General features: G+C 47.0%; 1 protein-coding gene and 1 long non-coding RNA gene across 4 annotated transcripts in view; one reads left to right on the top strand and one right to left on the bottom strand.

The window, feature by feature from the left end:
* Positions 1 to 1877: 1877 nt before the first annotated feature.
* The window catches only part of KBTBD12 (kelch repeat and BTB domain containing 12), a 152728-nt gene continuing 138758 nt past the window's right edge, over positions 1878 to 15847 (top strand). For all 3 annotated transcript variants that reach the window (XM_082265984.1, XM_082265982.1, XM_082265983.1), the window contains exon 1: positions 1878 to 1959. The gene's annotated coding sequence lies outside the window, so the exon portion shown is untranslated. The remainder of the gene's footprint in view (positions 1960 to 15847) is intronic.
* The window catches only part of LOC309561919, a 39477-nt gene continuing 33877 nt past the window's right edge, over positions 10248 to 15847 (bottom strand). Inside the window, exons 2-3 of the long non-coding RNA XR_014225605.1 lie at positions 10414 to 10473; positions 10248 to 10315 (exon numbers count right to left, since the gene is read on the bottom strand). This is a non-coding gene — a long non-coding RNA (uncharacterized lncRNA). The remainder of the gene's footprint in view (positions 10316 to 10413; positions 10474 to 15847) is intronic.

Raw genomic sequence — 15847 nt, 5'->3', positions numbered from 1 at the left:
ATATGTATTCTGCTACATGTCCTTGGTAAAAAAAAAAAAAAAAAAAAAAATCCCAATAAGTGTATATTAACCACTTGCCGACCACCAGATATACTGCTGCAGGCTAGCTCGGCTGCGCGAATTGCCGTACCTGTACAGCGATCCGCGGGAGCGATCCTGGGGAGCGCCCCCATTAGCCAGCGGGGAAGCTGATTCACCAGGTCAGCGGCCGCGATTGCCGCCAGGCACCTGCGATCGCTCCTTGCGGGGAGAGAACGACAGTCTGCTGTTGTAAACACAGCAGACTGTTGTTCTCTCAAGAATCAGCACAGAGAGCCTGTGATCCTTCTATTTAGGAACATAGGTCTCTGTGTTGATTCCACAAACCTATCCTTCTCACAGTTAGAAAACCCCACATAGGCATACACTTAACCCTTTAAACGCCCCTGAATTAACCTCTTTCCTGCCAGTGTCATTATTACAGTAACAGTGCATATTTTTAGCACTGATTACTGTAGTAATATCACTGGTCCCCCGTAAAATGTCAAAAATGTCAGTTATCTGTCCACCGCAATGTCGCAGTCCCGCTATAAATCGCTGATCACTGCCATTACTAGTAAACTAAATAAATAAATAAAAATGACTTCTTACCCTAGCTTGTAGACATGATAACTTTTGCGCAAACCAATCAAAATACGCTTATTAGGATTTTTTGTGGTGGCTGGCTTGCTGGAACACTGTGGTGGCTGGCTTGGTGTCACCCTGTTGTGGGTGGCTGGCTTGCTGCAACAGTGTGGTGGGTGGCTGGCTTGGGGTCACCCTGTTGTGGGTGGCTGGCTTGGTGTCACTCACCCTGGCCTGTTGTGGGTGGCTGGCTTGCTGGAACACTGTGTGGTGGCGGGTGGCTGGCTTGGTGTCATCTGGGTGGCTGGTTTGCTGGAACCCTGTTTTGGGGTGGGCGGCTGGCTGCTGGCACCCTGTTGTGGGGTGGGTGGCTGGATGCTGGCCTGGCACCCTGTTCTGTTGTGGGTCGGATGTCTGGCGGCTGGCACCCCGTGGTGGGTGGCTGAGGCCAGGGCCTGTGGGTGGCTGGCTGTGGCTGGCAACGTGACCTGTGCGAGGCGTGGGAGGCAGTCTTAGAAGGCAGAACGTGTGCAGCACGCGGTGAAATTACGTCACGTATGCGCCTCGCAGGCGTGGGAGCCGATCTTAGAAGGCAGAACGTGTGCAGCGCAACATACGCAATGACATCACGAAAAAATCAGCAATATCGGCAACTGCGGAGGCCGACTCCGATATATCGGGGAAAGTGCATATCGGCCCTCAATATATCGGCTTTGCCGATAATCGGTCGATCTCTAGTCATAATTTTATGGTTAATCAGTGAATATATACATATATATATTTATATAAATTTCATTTGGGTACAACGTTGCCTGACCGCACAATTGCCAGTTAACATAGCCTAGTGCTGAATAGCAAACAATGGCCTGGTCATGAAGGGAATAAAGCCTTCCGGAGCTAAAGTGGTTAAGACATTGAACACCCTGTGAGTTAATGCACCTGGTATGTACTTAGCGTATTTAAACTAAATATTTAATTGGGCTTCAATTACAGCTCAGTAAAGTTTATTTAATTTTTTTCCACACCTCCCACACCGGTGAACAGGTAATGAGATGATATGTGTTACTGCAACCTAATGAATCATCAGACACCTTGTGCGTAGAATTCATTATCCTACAAACCAAATGTGGAAGTTTTTGTATTATTTGAGGTTGTTATGAGAGCTCTTAAATGTCTTCAGGGTCAGGTGGAGAGTTATATGGGACGGGTGACACAGCGGGTCTCCTTCCCCTCCCCTGTCACTCTATTTATATCCCGCTTTTGGCTGAGGTTGGCTTCCATATCAGCAACCACAGGAGCGCGACTGATCCACTCCAGCCCCCAAAAAGACGCCCTTTTTCCACGGTGACAACACAGGTAGATCCAACTTAGTCCAGCATACACATATAGGACTAAACAATGCACACCTATGGAATTGTACCTGCTAGACTGGGGTAACCGGTTAATAACTAAACACTGCAGATCTGACTCAAGTGAGTAATTAAATGCCCAGCATTGCCGCAATAAATTTCACGCTGCATTCAATTCAGACTGCTTAAAGCATAACTACGGGCAAAAATGAACATTTACATATAGGATGCAGTCAGTTGGCAGCTGCTTTTGTTTTATTACCTGTTGATCCTGTCAGCAGATTCATTATTCTTTCACTTCTTGTAACAGGCCAAGCTGTCCGGCAAAATTCCCTGTTGAAGTAGTTGGGAAAAAATCATATATGTAATATTGGTGTAGGAGCTTATAACGGTCAGCTCTTACTCGTATATTTTACCACTTGACCGCCGGAAGATCCCCCCTTTTATGACCGGGCCAGTTTTTACGATATGGCACTGTGTTACTTTAACCACTTCTGGACCGGAAGGTTTTACCCCCCCCCCCCCCCAATGACCAGGCCATTTTTTTGCTATACGGCACTGCATTACTTTATCTGACAACTGACACTGTCCCCAAATTAAATTTATGTCCTTTTTTCCCACAAATAGAGCTTTCTTATGGTGGTATTTGATCACCTGTGCGATTTTTATTTTTTTTATTTGCGCTATAAACCAAAAAGAGGGACAATTCTGACAAAAAAAAAAAAAAAACAACAATATTTTTAATTGCGCTATAATCCAAAAAGAGCGATAATTCTGAAAAAAAAACCAATATTTTTCACTTTCTGCTTTATAATGTTCCCAATAAAAAAATTTAAATCTTGGATTAGAACAGAAAAAAAAAATTTAAAAACCACATTTTTTTTTCATCATTTTAGGCCAATTTGTATTCTGCTACATATTTCTGGTAAAAAAAAATCCAAATAAGTGTATATTGATTGGTTTGCGTAATAGTTATCAGGTCTACAAACTAGGGGAAAGATTTATGTAATTTTTATTTTATTTTTTTTACTTGTATTGGGGGCGATTAGTGATTTTTAGCGGGACTGCGACATTGCGGCGGACAGATCGGACCCCTAACTGGCATTTTTGGGGGGGACCAGTGGCATTACTACAGTGATCAGTGCTAAAAATATGCATTGTTACTGTACTAATTACACTGGCAGGGAAGGGGTTAATACCAGGGGCGATCAAAGGGTTAACCTAGGGGGTGCTTTCTAACTGTGTGGGGGATGGGCTTGCTGCATGAACACAGAGACCTGTGTTCCTAAATAGGAGGATCCCTGTGTTCATAACTGACAGAACAGCGGTCTGCTGTGTTTACAATGGCAGACTGCCATTCTGTCTCCACGAGGATTGATTGTGGGTGCCTGGCGGCAATCACGGCCGCCGGACGCTCTGATCTGCTTCCCCACTGGTGAATGGCCTAGGCGGCCCGAGCGGAAGTGGGAGCAGGTACCTGTCAAATCTAGATACCTGCTCCCCCCCCCTAAAAAAATGACATTCCACTTGTGGCATGTCAGGGGTCAGGAGCACTTAAAGCGGAAGTTCTTTAGGCAAAATCCATCAGTAGGAGCCTTAAAGAGAAAATACACTTTTGTTGAGAAAAAAACATTCCCCTCTGGGTGATCTCTGTACATTATAAGGATTTTAACAAACTTTGTTGCAGATTCCTACCTTTTGTTATTCTGAAGAAATAGCAGTTTGTTTTCTCTGTGTTCATGTGAATTACTGGGAGTGATTTTATAATTAACAATCAGCTGCTGCAATTGCAAGGATCTAATGAGAAAAGTTGCAGGGTCTGCATCCCTTTAGATTTGATCTCTCTTTCATGATCTCATCCAAAATTACTTTTTTGTTGTTGCTGGGGATGGCCAAAATCTGACTTGTATCTTAGTGCAGACTTCTGGAAAAATAAATAAGCCAATCACCAAAGCAGGGAAATGACATTTCTGGGGGTGTTGTGTGTACAGAACTCCTCCAGGTTGCCACATTGCATTTTACAGACAATTACAGCACTGCAGATTAAAAAGGAAAGATCGTTTTAAAAAACATTTAATTACAATATGAGTTGCGTCACAATTGTATATACCTGGCATCACTAAATGGCGGATCACGGGCAATGTCCGGATCGAGTCAATGTACCGTCCGGCCCCGCCGCCATTGCGCCATTTAGGATCTGCTTTTTTTCCCTCAGCCGCTGCTGCCCGCTAGCTCTGTTGTCCTTACAGAGCTGATATCGGAAGATCATCACAGGGATGCACGGAGGGCGGGGGCTAGCCCAGTTAACTGATTGGTTGCTAGAACCAACCTGCATTCTAGCAACCAATCAGTTAACTGGGGCAGGTCCCGCCCTCTGTTCATCCCTTTTCTGCACTTCCGATGTCAGCTGCTGTGCCTCCTACTGAGCTGTGCCTCCGATGTCAGCTGCTGTGCCCTGTGTAAGGTGGGACAGGAAAGCGGGCACTGGTATTGTTCTGAAGGACGGAGGAAGCTGATGTAAAGGGGGAAAGAATCAGAAACTGTAATATTAAGGAAGACGTGTTATATAAAAGAGGCAGGGCGGGAATGTGAAGGGAGTGATATGAAGGGGGATGGGGTTCTACAAAGGGGGTGAGGACTGCGATGTGAAGGGCGGTTCAAAAAAAGAGGGTGAGCATAGGAATGTCGGGGGGGGGGTGCTATAAAGGGAGTGAGGAGAGGAATTTTAAGGGGGGGCTGGGGACTGTAGTGTGAAGAAGGGTGCTATAAAGAGGGGGGGGTGCAGTTATGTGAAGGGGGTTCTATAAAATGGGTGAATACAGTTATGTGAAGAGGGTGCTATATAGGGGGTGAGGACAGGAATGTGAAGGGGGCTGGGAACTGCAAAGTGAAGGGAGGGTGTTATAAAGGGGGTGAGGATAGGAATGTGAAGGGTGGTGCTATATAGGGGGTGAGGACAGGATTGTGAAGGGGGTGCTACAAAGAGGGGTGAGGACAGGAATGTGAAGGGGGTGCTATATAGGGGGTGAGAACAGGAATGTGAAGGGGGTGCTATAAAGGGGGTGAGGATAGGAATGTGAAGGGGGTGCTATATAGGGGGTGAGGACAGGAATGTGAAGGGGGTGCTATAAAGGGGGGTGAGGACAGGAATGTGAAGGGTGGTGCTATATAGGAGGTGAGAACAGGAATGTGAAGGGGGTGCTATATAGGGGGTGAGGACAGGATTGTGAAGGGGGTGCTACAAAGAGGGGTGAGGACAGGAATGTGAAGGGGGTGCTATATAGGGGGTGAGAACAGGAATGTGAAGGGGGTGCTATAAAGGGGGTGAGGATAGGAATGTGAAGGGGGTGCTATATAGGGGGTGAGGACAGGAATGTGAAGGGGGTGCTATATAGGGGGTGAGGACAGGATTGTGAAGGGGGTGCTACAAAGGGGGGTGAGGACAGGAATGTGAAGGGGGTGCTATATAGGGGGTGAGAACAGGAATGTGAAGGGGGTGCTATAAAGGGGGTGAGGATAGGAATGTGAAGGGGGTGCTATATAGGGGGTGAGGACAGGATTGTGAAGGGGGTGCTACAAAGGGGGGTGAGGACAGGAATGTGAAGGGGGTGCTATATAGGGGGTGAGAACAGGAATGTGAAGGGGGTGCTATAAAGGGGGTGAGGATAGGAATGTGAAGGGGGTGCTATATAGGGGGTGAGAACAGGAATGTGAAGGGGGTGCTATAAAGGGGGGTGAGGACAGGAATGTGAAGGGGGTGCTATATAGGGGGTGAGGACAGGATTGTGAAGGGGGTGCTACAAAGGGGGGTGAGGACAGTAATGTGAAGGGGGTGCTATATAGGGGGTGAGGACAGGAATGTGAAGGGGGTGCTATATAGGGGGTGAGGACAGGAATGTGAAGGGGGTGCTACAAAGGGGGGTGAGGACAGGAATGTGAAGGGGGTGCTATATAGGGGGTGAGGACAGGATTGTGAAGGGGGTGCTACAAAGGGGGGTGAGGACAGTAATGTGAAGGGGGTGCTATATAGGGGGTGAGGACAGGAATGTGAAGGGGGTGCTATATAGGGGGTGAGGACAGGAATGTGAAGGGGGTGCTACAAAGGGGGGTGAGGACAGGAATGTGAAGGGGGTGCTATATAGGGGGTGAGAACAGGAATGTGAAGGGGGTGCTATAAAGGGGGTGAGGATAGGAATGTGAAGGGTGGTGCTATATAGGGGGTGAGAACAGGAATGTGAAGGGGGTGCTATAAAGGGGGGTGAGGACAGGAATGTGAAGGGGGTGCTATATAGGGGGTGAGGACAGGATTGTGAAGGGGGTGCTACAAAGGGGGGTGAGGACAGTAATGTGAAGGGGGTGCTATATAGGGGGTGAGGACAGGAATGTGAAGGGGGTGCTATATAGGGGGTGAGGACAGGAATGTGAAGGGGGGTGCTATAAAGGGGGGGGGTGAGGACAGTAATGTGAATGTGGGTGCTATAAAGGGGTGAGGACATTATTGTGAAGGGAGTGCTATAAAGGGGGGTGAGGACAGGAATGTGAAGGGCGGCGCTATATAGAGGGTGAGGACAGGAATGTGAAGGGAGTGCTATAAAGGGGGGTGAGGACAGTAATGTGAAGGGGGTGCTATATAGTGGTGAGGACAGGAATGTAAAGGGTGGTGCTATATAGGGGGGAGGACAGGAATGTGATGGGGGGCTGGGGACTACAATGTGAAGGAGGGGTACTATAAAGGGAGTGAGGTCAGGAATGTGAAGGGGAGGGGGGGTGATATGAAGGGCGCTGGAAACTGAAATTTGAAGTAGGGGGTGATATAAAGGGGAGTCGCAGACAAAAATGTGAAGAGGGCCTGAGGACTCTAATGTGAAGGGGGGATGATGTGCAGGGGGATTGACAACACAGATGTAATAAAAAGGATTATGATGTGAAGGCTAGGTTCACATTGTTGCATAATGCGTGTAGGTGGCCCATTTATTTCAGTAAGCTGCCTCATAAGCAGAAACACAGAAAAATAAGTCCCTAACCTTTTTTTTTTTTTTTAATTGCGCTGTACCAAGCTACATGGTACTGTGGCACCATGTGGTGTGGCACTTTTGCAAAAATGCACCACATTTGCCATTGTTCAGAGGTGCCATTGACAGTCAAACATAAGACCTCAGCTGGAAGGAAAGTTTACTGACTGGACCTTCATGAATTTTAATTCAATACCCCTGGTATATACTATATTATTTATTTTATTTGCTATTTTTTTTCCCCACGAAAATGGAGTTACCCTTTAAATAAAGCTGGAGGGGATAGACAGCCAATCTGAGATAGTCATAACAGTTATGATCCTTGGAGCAACCTCAGGCGTCTAACCCTTAAAGCACATGTGTCAAACACAAGGCCCGCGGGGTGAATATGGCCCTCCAGGCCATTTCATGTGGCCCTTGCACCTTTCCTGCAGCTGCTGCATCTCCCTCATCTCTGCCCCCAGCTTATCTCAGCAGATGGCAGCAGAGAGGACAGAACTCCTCTGCCAGATCCTGTGCTTCCCCCTGCAGCTGCAGGGAGGAACACCCCCCCGCCCCAAGTCAGCAGTTGGCAGCAGAGAGGAAGACACAACTCCTCCTACGGATCCTGCACCTCTCTGTGCAAACGGAGCACCCCCTCCTCTCTGCCTCCACTGGTCTCAGCATTCAGCAGACTCCGGTAGCTGACTCCAGCTCTCCTCCAGACCCTGTAGTTTCTGCTTCCAGCTTCTTCCCTGCAGCAGCACATGGTAAAGGGGATGCACTGTGATGTAAGGGAAGGCGGGGGCTTCAGACTCCTGATAGTGGTGGGCTACAGATAGAACTGGCCCTCTGAGGGCGACCATAATGGTGATGCGGCCCGCAATGAAATTGAGTTTGACACCCCTGCCTTAAAGCATAGGCACACTAGAGTTCTTGGCAAAAGGTCCTACTCACAATATCCAGAGACAGCTCCCAACCAGCTTCCTTGCGACACTCCTCAGTGAATGGGGTTCTACTCTAGCTCAGCCTCCTAAGGTAGTGTCCTCCAGCAAATTCTCTTTAATCCAGGCTCCTTCAGTCCCTCAGCCAAGCACATGCTGAGACCCACCAGTATCATATTTCCTGTAACACAGACTGCCTCCCAGGGGCAGAGGCCCCAGGAGAGAGTGAGCTCTGAACAGACCCTCCCATGTATCTTTTCTCCAGCCACACCTTCTTGGTGCCCCCTCCCAGGGATTGGCTGAGATTAGATAAATGTTCATATTACAGATGTAGTGGCTGCACTTTTTTAAAATCTTTTTTTTTGCCCTTTTTTTAATTCTAGTGATCTTCTCATTAACACCTTTCCTGTCCTAATGTGAAATCTATACTTGGCAGCGCTGTCACCCTAAGACAGTGGTATCCAAACTTTCTAAATGAAGGGCCAGTTTATTGTCCTTCAGTCTTTAGGGGAACCGGTATTGAAGCCAGTGGGAGTGGAAATTTTCCTGGCATCAGTGGGAGTAAACATTGCATATTTGATATTAGGGGAAAGAATAGTGTCATTATTGGTGTCAGTGGGAGAAATACTACCCTATTGTTTGATGTGAATTGGCAGAATAGTGTCCCAAATCCTTGGGAGGAATAGTGCCTCAAGGGCCAGATAAAGGCAAGCCAAGGGTTGCATCCGGCCCCCAGGCCACTATTTGGAGACCATTTCCCTAGGACAAGGAGTGTGTTAGGACTGCAGGAACCTATGCTAGCAATGATAACTAATACCAGAGCAGAGGCAGAGAATACAGGAGTTACCAGCTCACAAAAGTTCTGCTGGGACCGCCAGTGAGAAAGGAAAGGCCAGCTGTACAAGGTTTGCTTCTCGGCCTGTTCAACAGGAACCAGACAAGATTTGAACGAATAATGGGCAGGCTGAATGTACCAAGTTGATCAATTGATCAACTTTGGTACAATCAGCCTGCCAGATTCACTTGCGATTATCGGAAGCGGCTGCTATAGCCTCTAGCTACAATCACTGTCTTCTCCCGGCGGGAACGGCTTCCCCTGCCCGCCGTTGCAGGACAGAAATTTGCATTATCTATGGCTGGCCCAAGTCAAGTAATCCACCTTATTTATCATCCTCTAAAAATAATTTAACCTATGCAGCTTGGGCAGTGGAGGGGTGGAGCATTGTATAAGTATCTTTTGCATCAGCCCAGAGTTCAGCTTTAAAATAAACTTGGTGATTCACCATTGTTCAAGTACTTCTTGTTGTAAGGTGACAACGGTCAGTTCCTGTCTTCCAGTTGTTCTACAGAGTTGTCACCCTGCTTTACATTCCCTCAAATGAGACCACATGGTCAAGCATATTCAAAAATGCAAATTTTCTTAAAGGGCACAAGTTAGGTATTTTTAAACTTTTTCCTTCAATGTTTTATTTTGTTATTGCTTTCAACTTTCAGCTAGCATTTGTTTTTCATTCGGGATAGTTAGGAGATGCAAGGTAAGTGAAAACAGGCACCTATGCCTATGGGCCATCTCTAAAATTGGCTGTCTCACTAAGCAATAACAATGTGTGGGAGGAGGCAGCCAATCTTCAAGACAGTACCACAGCTTTGCTAGATCAGAATTGCCAGGCTTCAGGCAGAGTGGTTACACCCAAAGGATGTGTCCAAAGCAACATATGTTGGTGATGTAGAAAATTACCCAAAATTACTATGCAAGCTTCAAAGAAGAAAACTTAGTAGAGCACCACAAGTTCACAGTAAGTCCACTATAAGTTCTTAAGTCTTGATTAAAAATTAGAAGTCCCCACCAACGCGTTTCGGCACCTCACAACCCCCTTAATCAGGGCTTGTGTACTAACAGTAATAGAAGAAACAGTTACAAAGTTACATATAGTTACATAGTAAGTCAGGTTGAAAAAAGTAAAACTGTACTGAACAGTATAAGAGTCTAGGATTAGCATGGAAGGCAGTGCAGGTAAGCTAATCCTAGACCATTTTTACTGTCCAGTATTTCTTCTGTTAGGGCCAGTACTCGGCCAGCCCTGATGAATTGTGGGCCCCCGAAACACATTGGAGGTATCTTCTAACTTTTTTTTATCAAGACTAATAAACTTATGATAGACTTACTATAAACTTGTAGCACTCTCCACCTTTGTATCTTCCTTGCACCACTCAGGGGACCCTTAGGAAGTCCTCATATGTTAAAGAGCTGCCTTTTCTTACTGGAGACCACACACTTTGTTAGACTTACCTTTGAGTTTGTCCCCCCCACCAACCCTTCCTTTGGGCAAGCTTCAAGTCCAGCTTGTGTTCACTGCAACTCTCCAGGGAGGTTTAGCAGAAACTCTTCCAAGCCCAAGTTCAACCAAAACTTTTCATCCTTCATCGTCTTTAAAATAATGCAAAAAAAAAATTGTGAATCCCATAGAAGACCTGAAAATTAGATGAAATGTCCCCAACAGGCTTTTTATTCCAGACATCACTTACCAAGACTTCACTTGAAGAGACTGTATATAATTGGCCTGCAATTAAGACTCGACTCGAGCTCTGGAACATAATTAGAGATGTAGTGATGGTGAATTAACCATTCCGCCCGGGGCACAGCCCTATCATATTTTATTAACTAATCTCTGTTATTTCAATTACAAAGAGCCAAAGTAAAATGACTTCCGAGTCTGAAAACTGCTGAGAGCTTGCCAATTTGTGAAAAAGATGAGAGATTGTTTGAGATGGCATGAACTGCCAACAGAGCAGTCCATCCTCATGCCCTCTGGAGACTGAGAAGTTGGCCATAACGCCTCTACATAGAAGTATAACCAAGGCAGAAACTACATCGGGCACCCATGGACCACTGCCTAGGGTGGCAGGGCTAGAGGGGGTCATCGAGCCTCAATATTTAGATAACTTTTTTTCTTCTTTTATTTTCATTTTCTGGCCACTTCTGGACATTTGATGATTAAACTAGCAAAAAAAAGTAAGACAAATAGAAAAAAATCTCATGTCAGCTCTAACCCCTTTTTTACAGGGGTATGTCCTTATTGTTGGCCCGTTTTTTTTTTTTTTTTTTACCCAGTTCTGTTTATAAACAGCCTTGCTGGGCAGCCTCTCACCTTGCCATTTGCTACAAAGTTACAATTAGGGATAGACCGATTATCGGCAAGGCCAATATATTGAGGACCAATATGCACTTTCCCCGATATATCGGTATCGGCCCCGGAACTGGCAGATATTTTTGTGACGTCATTCTGCCTTCTTAGGCCACCTCCCTCGCCTTGGACAGCCTTGTCTGGAGTCGGAACTAGTCTCGCAGGAGTGTATCACAGCCATACACCCACCCACAGCAGCCAGCCACCCATATCCACAGGCCCTGTACCAGCCAGCCACCCACAGGCACTGTACCAGCGAGCCAGCCACCCACAGACCCTGTACCAGCCAGCCACAGGCACTGTACCAGCCAGCCAGCCACCCACAGGCCCTGTACCAGCCAGCCACCCACAGCCCCTGTACCAGCCACCCACCTACCACAGGGTGCCAGCCAGCCAGCCACCCACCCACCACAGGGTGCCAGACAGCCAGCCACCCACCACAGGGTGCCAGACAGCCAGCCACCCACAGTCAGGGTGCCAGAAAGCCAGCCACCCACAGGCCCTGTACCAGCCAGCCACAGGCACTGTACCAGCCAGCCAGCAAACCACAGGCCCTGTACCAGCTAGCCACCCACCCACCACAGGGTGCCAGCCAGCCACCCACCACAGGGTGCCAGCAAGCCAGCCATTAAGCATTAAACAAAAATTAACATGTTCAGTACCAGATTTGTGTCAAAAATTGTCTTTATTTTTCAAAACTTTGAATGAACAAAATATCGGCCTATATCGGCCAATACCGATACGTTGTGACCAAAATATCGGTATTGGTATCAGTATCGGCCCTGAAAAAACCATATCGGTCTATCCCTAGTTACAATGTTGCAACCTGCTCACAGGAGGAGAGAAGACTGATGAAATACAGTACTTTCTTCTACCTGCAGCAAACTGATAAATTATCTCAGCTTGGGCAAAGACTTGGGCTCATGAACTGCTTTTTAATTATAAAAGGTACAGATTGTTTTTTTTTTTAAATACATGCAGACTTGTAACTTCAAAGGTTCACTTTAAAGAATACAGTGCATTCGGAAATTATTCACAGCGCTTCACTTTTTCCACATTTTGTTATGTTACAGCCTTATTCCAAAATTGATTAAATTCATTATTAAATTCATTTCATTATTTTCTTTAAAATTTTACAAACAATAGCCCATAATGACAATGTGAAAGAAGTCTGTCTGAAATCTTTGCAAATTTATTAAAAATAAAAAAAAAAATCACATGTAGATAAGTATTCACAGCATTTGCTCAATACTTTGTTGAAGCACCTTTGGCACCAATTACAGCCTCGAGTCTTTTTGAGTATGATGCTACAAGCTTAGCACACCTATTTTTGGCAGTTTCTCCCATTCTTCCTCTCAAGCTCCATCGGGTTAGATGGGGAGTGTTGGTCCACAGCCATTTTCAGATCTCTCCAGAGATGTTCATTTGGGTCCAGGTCTGGGCTCTGGCTGGACCACTGAAGGACATTCACAGAGTGGTCCCGTAGTCACTCCTGGCTGCCTATTGCCATGGAATAGAGGCCAATGTGATTAGCTCTTTTAATGAAAATGTTCACAATCAAACAGGCCAGGAATAGTCTTCATATATTTCTTGAGATATATGGTTGATAAATATTACTGTCCCATTTGAAGTAATCCAAACCATATTCTCAGTGTCCATTAAGTACCTGTCCATAATTTCCTTGGTCACCCTGTGTCCCTAATAGACACAGGGTGACTTACACATATGAGGGGCCTAGGGGGCTGAGAGAGGGATTTCCCAACCTCTCTAAGGTAAGCTGTGTTCCACGGGCCCCCCAACCAAAGTGACTCCCGTCACACAGGGCTAAGGACTGAATGTGGGAGGGGGGGTGGGGTAGGGGGGATGCCGAGGCTTGCAGTGATGAGGCCATCAAAGTGGGGGGAGCTGAGGACTGGAATGTGGAGGAGCTGAGGGAGGGCCGTCTTTAACACAGGGCAAGAGGGGAAGCTGCCCTGGGCCCATTCATTGTTGTGGGGCCCAAAGCAACTGCCCCATGAGCCTGCGATACCCGTAAATAGTTGATTCGTGAATTTGGGAAAATGTTTGCCCTGGGCCCAATCAGTAATAAAGATGGCCCTGAGCTTAGGTCTGGAATGTGGGGGGAGCTGAGGAATGGATTGTGGGGGGAGCTGAAGACTGGAATGTGGGGGGGGGGGAGCTGAGGACTGGAATGTGGGGGGAGGTGAGAACTGGAATGTGGGGGGGGGGGCTAAGGACTGGAATGTGGGGGGAGCTGAAGACTGGAATGTGGGAGAGCTGAGGACTGGAATGTGGGGGAGCTAAAAACTAGAATGTGGGGGGACTGAGGACTGGAATGTGATGGAGCTGAGGACTAGAATGTGGGGGGAGCTGAGGACTGGCATGTGGGAGAGCTGACTGGAATGTGGGGGGAGCTGAGGACTGGCATGTGGAGGAGCTGAGGCAGGGCCGTCTTTAACACAGGGCAAGAGGGGCAGCTGCCCTGGGCCCATTCATTGTTGTGGGGCCCAAAGCAACTGCCCCATGAGCCTGCGATACCCGTAAATAGTTGATTCGTGAATTTGGGAAAATGTTTGCCCTGGGCCCAATCAGTAATAAAGATGGCCCTGAGCTTAGGTCTGGAATGTGGGGGGAGTTGAGGGATGGATTGTGGGGGGAGCTGAAGACTGGAATGTGGGGGGGGGAGCTGAGGCCTGGAATGTGGGGGGAGCTGAGAACTGGAATGTGGGGGGGGGGGGCTAAGGACTGGAATGTGGGGGGAGCTGAAGACTGGAATGTGGGGGAGGTGAGGACTGGAATGTGGTGGAGCTGAGGACTGGAATGTGGGGGGAGCTGAGGACTGGAATGTGATGGAGCTGAGGACTGGAATGTGGGGGGAGCTGAGGACTGGCATGTGGGAGAGCTGACTGGAATGTGGGGGGAGCTGAGGACTGGCATGTGGGAGAGCTGAGGACTGGAATGTGGGGGGAGCTGAGGACTGGAATGTGGGGGAACTGAGGACTGGAATGTGGGGGGACTGAGGACTGGAATGTGAGAAATGGTGTAAATAGGGGCAGAGGACATTTTAATCTTAATGGGGGTTAATGTCAAGGAAGTGTGAGAAGACTACTGTGAAAGGTGTAAAGGGGGATGATGTAAAGGGGGAACTGAGGACACTCATCAAGAGGGGATCTTGATGTGAAGGGGGAGGAGGGGACTGTGATGTGCAGTGGGGACTGAGGACACGAGCTGCACTACCCACAAGAAACACATTTTTTTTTTTTTTAAAAGATTGCGCCGCACCAAGCCGCATGGTGCTGCAGCAACATGCCGTTTGGCGCACGTGAAAATGTGCAACGGTACCGACATGATATTTGAACCTCTGCTAGAAGAAAATTTTACTGACTGGACCTCTGTGAATTGTAATTCAATACCCCTGCCATACAGTATGTAGTTAAAGTTTCCCATATGTGAATACATAAGGCATATAAGTAACTTAATTGCATGACCCGCCTACATTGCCAATTATTGAGGACTTATTCACACTTCCTTGCTGTGGTAACATGTGCATTACTGCAGCATTACTGCAATACACAGTAATGCATGCAAGATGTGTTGTGGTAGTGCATTGTGGTGCTTTAAAAAAAAGTCATATGTTTTTTTAAACACGTTAGGGTGTGCGTTGGAGGTCATCTATTTTTAGTGGGATGCCCTAAAGGAGAGGTACAGCCAAAGCTCGTTTGGTTTTACTTCTCCTGTGGATGTGTTCGTTTTGCACTCCTGTGACCTGTTTTCAGCAGATAGTGGGCTGAAGCCCGCTGTCTTCTGAAGCCCGCTGTCAGCTGACATCACAGAGCCGGTCCTGGCTGGGGAAAGATTGTGACCATATGGTCAGGATCCACCCAGGAGCCTTGACTGGCACCTGGCTCATACTGAGAGACGGAGCCAGCTGCTCCTGTCTCCTCTATAGCCCCGTGCTCCGGTGAGTGGCAGAGCAGTCACAGCTCTCTGCTCAGAGCAGCAGGGAGCAGTCAGCGATCAGCGGTGTTTGATCGCTCGGTTCTCACCCTTAGAGACGATGGGGACAGATGCAGCATCGGATTGATACTGCATCCACCTAAGTAATTATTAGTTTAAAAAAAAAGCCCCACTGGTGTCAAGAAAATTTTGGGTACTTCCTTGATTTATTGCCGATTGTAAGCACTGAACACAGCCTCTGGCCTTTGTTCTTTTTTATACTCTGTATTTTGTTATATTCTCCAAAAAAAAAGATTGAAAGTAAAAAAAAAAAAGCCCAAACCAATACTTCTCTTTAAAAGTGGAAGTTCAGGGCACTATTGGATTGGAATGGGAAGGATTGGATTGGTTGACTGCAACACTATTAGACTGGATTTTATTGAAATGGTGGACTGTAACACTATTGGATTGGAATGGGAAGGATTAAATTGGCCGACTGCAACACTATTGGACAGGATTTGATTGGATTGATGGACTTCAACACTATTGGATTTGATTGGAGTGGACTGGTTAAACACTGTAACACTATGGGTCTGGATTGTATTGGTGGACTGTAACACTATTGGATTGGAATGGGAAGGATTGTTTGTTGAACTGCAACACTAGATTTTCTTGGATTGGTGGACTGCAACACTATTGGACAGGATTTGATTGGATTGATGGACTTCAACACTATTGGATTTGATTGGAGTGGACTGGTTGAACACTGTAACACTGTGGGTCTGGATTGTATTGGTGGACTGTAACACTATTGGATTGGAATGGGAAGGATCGTTTGT

This window comes from Pelophylax lessonae (assembly GCF_965119305.1).
Source record: "Pelophylax lessonae genome assembly, chromosome: 8".
Classification (NCBI taxonomy): Eukaryota; Metazoa; Chordata; class Amphibia; order Anura; family Ranidae; genus Pelophylax; species Pelophylax lessonae.
The sequence above is the reverse complement of the archived record's forward strand: the minus strand, read 5'-3'. Positions and strand labels throughout refer to the sequence as shown.